The following is a 6,000-nucleotide window of genomic DNA, read 5'->3' on the forward strand; positions in this document are numbered from 1 at the left end:
GAATATGTGTTGGCTCATTGAATTCAATTATAAGGTGAAAGATCCATGTACACACTTATAATGATGAGACACTAGTTCCAATAGTGGAACATTAAGTCACTTCTTTCTTCTCCAAAGAATAGTTTTCTCTCTTGTGCCAAGTAGAGAAGCCAAGATTAGATATCCAAATCTTAAGCCTACAAAATCCCACTCCTTGAGTTATGAGGTTGTTTTTGTAACAAGAGGAATGACCTTTCATGCCCTCATGACTCTTGGATTACCCTCATGACTCTTGGACTTCTAGTGTGTCCTTTGGACTTTTAAATGACTCTTGAACATCTAATGACTTTCAGAATTTTCCCAAAGACATTTTATCCACATATGACTAAGTGAATTTTCATATTCCACATATGACTCTTAGACTTCCATATATTATATTTTGTCCTTTTCTACAAAATACATCATTACATTCCACATGATTATGCAGCATGGCACATGGACACACACTAACAATTATGATGACACTTGTATAAGTTACAACTTGACAATGATGACATGGACTTCATGACGAGGTGGTAGTGCCAAGTTGTCTTTCTTGTTGCTTCACCTTACATTCTTGATGATAAAGCTAATATATTCTTCATCTTCATGAAGGATCCACTTTTTTTCTCATATTCACCATCCAAAGGGTCTTTGATCAATATTGGAATCCTATGAGTCATCATGCAATATCATGTTTCTATCTTGGTCCATGATCTACTTCATGTCTGCATGATAGCTCTCTTTAGTGCTTCTTCTCTATAGTTGTTAATTTTCCTTCTCCTTGCTATATGTTCTTGAGTATCACCTTGTTATGCTAGGAAGGTATGCTTGCCAATGAAAATCATTCATTACAAGGAAATATTGGTCTTGAAACATTTATTCTATCACTACCTAGCTCATGGAATGATATGCTTATGATAGGCTTGTGAGAGGGTTAAGGGAAGAGGCTTGAATGGGAAGGTGCAACAAAAATCATCAGTGGCTTAGGAAGGCTCCTTTATTCATTTTTACTTCACTGAAGATGGTGAAATTTCAAGTCTTGCAAGAGGCCTTCAAGGTGCACTTGTGCACTCAATATAGGGAGAGAGAACATTAAGGGCACAAGGGCACAATCTAAAGAGAAGGAGTGAGGATTCAAGCATTTTGGAATTCAAGTTGTTCTCGTGCACTCAAAGAGACTAAGAAGTTGCAAGGGTGTACTTCAAAGATAAGAAGGAGTGAGGCTTCAAGCATTCAAGGTGAGTTCATGCACTCTTGGGAAAGGTTGGAAAACTGACACATGATAAAGGGACAAATGAGAAACACTCAAGCCTTCAAGATGCGCCCATGTCTTCAAATAGGGCACAGTTCTTTGTACCAAAGGAGTGCACTCAAGGCTTCAGGTTTCATGACTGCACCATGCACTCTAAGGGAAGGATGAAGGATTTTTAATTCAAGGGTGCACCATTCACTCAAAGGCAATGTGCTTCATGAGTGCATCATGCGCTCTTAAGGAGGGTTCGTTTCTTTGAGCTGAAGGAGTATGCTCAAAGTCCCAAAGTGCACTCATTGTTTCGAAGTGTGCTTAGGCTCTACGAGTACACTTTCTTTAAAGCGTAGGATGTCCTTGTTCTCTTGTAGTGTGTTTTTTCACTGAGGGGCCAACCAAATGCTATGTTACTTAGCCTAGTAAGTGATAATGCATTGTGAGGCAAGAAGACCAAGAAGAGCTCAAAAATAGTTGTGTGTGGAATAAGTAGAGTAGGAGAGGAAAATGTATCTGAATGCAACTCAACCATGGATAACAAGTGTAAATTACATTAATACAGGCCAAAGTGAATGCATAGGACCTATGAAAAGTAGTCACATAGAAACAATAGAAAAGAAACACTTGCAATATTAGGAAAACATGAAAATGGCACTTGCAAAAGCTAAATAAATTGATTGTGACACATGTCATAGAAGGATAACATGGAAACGAAACTTATTAAAGTGAAAATAGGAGAAAGTGACAATTGTGAATGTGAAAGAGACACTTTTTAGAGTGAAAGTGCCCCAAAGTGATAGCTCATAAAACTCACTATAATAGAACTACAAAAATAACCAAAGCGAGGGAGTCTATCAATGAATGTGTGCAATGACTATCGACATGAGCTTAGCATCACACAAACACTATCTTGATAGACGGTGTTATGCTTTTTCAAGCTTGCATAAAAAAAGTGTTCTCATAAACCCATTAGATAGTGAGCATGTGTGTGTAAATGACTTGATAGTTTAGAATAAGAAGAATATTTAAATTCCTTACAAAACATCAAATGACCATGGAGTAACCTTAAGACAACAAATCTTAAAATCCTCAGTTGGATATTAAATTCAAGTGCGAGAAAATTTTTGGAGGGTGTTGATCATAGTGACAACACTTCCTTCATTTCATCACTAATACTTCTCCATTTAATTATGATATCCTTCGCCTCTTTTTGTTTCATCACCAATACTTCTCTTTATTTTGTTTGATCACCAATACGTCTCCCCCTTTTACATCAATGGAAACAATACCAACATGCTCCCCTTGTCAACAATATAGCGAGGTCATATTAATCTTGTGGACCTAAAAGCTCTATTGTCATATGTTCAAGTGCTTGTTGGCCACCCCTCTTCTTCTTTAAGAAGACATAATGGAGGGAGGCAAGAGGATCTACTACTAATATTTTCCTTTAATATTCAAATTAATCTCTTGGGAGAGGTTTGGTGAATATATCAGCTACCTTTTATTTGGTAGGTACACATTCCAACTTGACAATCTAATTTGCAACTAGCTTTCTCAAGAAATGGTACTTCATTGGAATATGTTTTGTCTTTGAGTGAAAAACATGATTCTTTGACATGTTGATGGAAGTTGTATTATCATAGATGATAGGAATAGGTTGATCATAAAACACATATACATCTTGAAAATTATGATTCACCAATAAGAGGCAAGTGCAATAATAAGTTTTTTCTATATATTCTACTTTAGTAGTAGAGAGAGATATTGGATCTTACTTCTTTCTCAACCATGAAATTAGACATTCTCGAGGAAAGAAAGAAACACCAGTAGTTCTCTTCTAATCATCTACATCACCTGCTAAATAATCATCAATATCAATAGTTAGTGAAACATATTCACCTATGGGGTACCAAAGTGCATAGTCCATTATGGCTCCCAGATATCTACAAATCTTATTGGCTTCTAGAAGATGGCTCTATCTAGGGTCTGCTTGAAATCTTCCAAAAATACCAAATGCTTGCATGATGTATGGTCATGAAATTTTCAAATAATGGAGGCTACCAATAATAGATATATATAAAGTATCATCAACTTCAGGTGATTCATTGGTCTTGCTCATCTTTCATCCTATAACCATTGGGGTGTTGACCAAAGAACACTTCTCCATGCTAAATTTCTTCAATACTTCCTTGAGATACTTGCTTTATGAGATAAAAATTCCTTTGGAAGACTGTGTAATCTACCATTAGGGGAATTTTGAGGTCTAAAATGGGCCTCCTAAGAAAAATGTACAACCAAAATAAACTTTATAAGAACCAATAGGATTCAATATGACAATGTCTACCATGGGGATGATTCAACAGTTTTGGAGTAAAAAAGTAAAAATATTAAAAGATAATAAAATAATAAAACTACTTTTTCAACTTATCTCCCAAAGTGTTTCCCCAAATTTAGAGTGAGAGTATTTGTTGGATAAAAATTTTAATTCCTCATCCAGGAAATACCCATGTTGCATATTTTTTATGGACCCTGCTACATGAAAAGTGAAATATACATGACAAACATGATTGCAATCACATTTTTCATGTATTTCTCATTTTTTGTGTAGTAGGGTCCATTGAAGGTATGCAACATGGGTACTCCTTGGATGAGGAGTCAAATTCTACATCCAACAAGTGTTACAGCTTGAAATTTGAGTAAACCCATAGGGAGAGAAGTTGAAAATACGAGTTGAAAAAATAGTTTTTTCTTTTTTCCCTCTAAAATTTGATGATGTAATCTAATCTTATTTTATTATTTCCACTATTATTTATAATTTCCTTAGGAGACCCATTTGTTATTGGGAAAACTAGTGTCTATTCAGAGCTGTTAGTCCCACTAAGATGGGTAGCTATCTTAGAAACAAACAAGCTAAAGTCACTTGTGTTTTCCTTTACAAGAGATAGATGAGAAAGAAGCAGAGAGTACCAACCTTAGTCTTTCGCTTGGCTCTTTGCTTGTTTCCTTTCCCCTTTGACAGAATCTCACCACTCCTTCCTTACTTGTCCCACTTCAGAGAGCACTTGTAGAGTCAAAGAAGCATAATACCATCAAAGCATAGAGATCTATCACTGTAAACAATATAGGATCAGATATATATTGACCACACAAATTCATATATCAACACAATATTCAGAGATACACAAGAATATGGAGGAAAACTCAAATAGCTTTATTGATAGAAGTAGTAGAAGAGAGAATTACAACTACTTGGTCTGGCCCAACGCCATCCTCCCAGCATGAAAGCCCTCTTCACCTCATACAAAGCAAGATCACCCAACAATGTCTTTAAAGAGAAGCCAACAACACTTCCTTGCAAATTACAAAATTCTAGCCTTTGGATCTCTAGGATGAGGGATCCATATATAGATGTTTGTAGGGGGGTGAGTCAGCTTCTGGGATTTTGATTAGTGTCATCTCTCTGATAGTTCTTGGTTCCACTTGGAGATTTCATGATCTCTTACTCATCCTTGGGCAAATTCAGAGAGGCAAGTGTCAAATGAGCAGCTTCTAGAAGATTCTCAGGGTCTCCACCTAGCAAACTGCTTGTGCCATTTGTCTTCTCTCACTCATCGCACCCTACAGAAGGGCTTTCTAGTATGCATCACACTTTTTGCATGTGGCAGGTGAGATGCATTGCACCCTTAGCATTGGGCAGTCTGTATGGTCCTGCTTTGACCAGTTCTGAGTAGTTTTTCATGGAGAACTTCTGGGAGATGATGTAATCAGCTGACCTTGCTCCTTTAGGGTATGAAACAACACTTTTAGGGCTTAGAAGCCCTTGGTTTATGTACATATATGATTGGGGTTGCAGTTCCCAAATATGTCGATAACAGTTTCCCCCTAAAGCATGAGGTTGTAAATCTTTTGATGTCGGGTGAAATGCTTTATAATGAGGACCCGAGGTTTTTCAAACTAGAAGGTGACTTGTAATAAGATACAATACAATACATTATCTTCATAATATTTTCATGATCTAGCTAAGGCAGGCATTTCCATGCTCAGCTTTATAAATTCATTTTCATGTACATAGGATAGACAATCGTCTATGTAGCAGACTGACGATTCTGGTAGAGCCATCATCCTTTGGTTTGGATGATTATCTGTGCAGCAATGATGTACATTTGATGTATTTATTTTCCTGAATATATTGCAGCCCGGATGGATGAAACTAGATCCGGGGTCTTCAAAACTCATTCAATCTTCGCCCGAAAGTACAAGTCGGTCCATGTGAAAATATGTTTTGAGGTCGAACATGGAAAGACGTCGCCTGATTACCAGCCAATGATTAAGCTATTAACAGGCGTGAGAGGAATCATCGATGATGATGATGACCCTCAAGGTACTGCAATACAATTCACGTGGTGTGAATACATGAGTCGATGTCAAACACCATGCAAAATCTTTCGGTCGAAGGCCATTAATGTAAACTTGTCGCCAGAAGTGAGAAAATTTCCATTGAGGCATGCAAGCTTCAAAGTACTGAAAAGGTTGTTCCTAGGTTGACTTCTTGGATAATGAGCTGATGTCGACAAGAAGTGACCCGTCGTAGGAGGGCCTTAATGAATCCCACATCTACGACACGAAATGGAGCAAATGATTTTGTGGAGGTGAAAATGGTCTGATGATACAAGGTTCAAGGTGGTGGTCATGAAAGAATGAAGCATAAAGGTATTTTTGCGGATTAGACACAA

The sequence above is a fragment of the Pinus tabuliformis genome, chromosome 9 (assembly GCF_031772625.1).
Source record: "Pinus tabuliformis cultivar Carrire ecotype Pingquan chromosome 9, CPIR1, whole genome shotgun sequence".
NCBI classification, from domain to species: Eukaryota; Viridiplantae; Streptophyta; class Pinopsida; order Pinales; family Pinaceae; genus Pinus; species Pinus tabuliformis.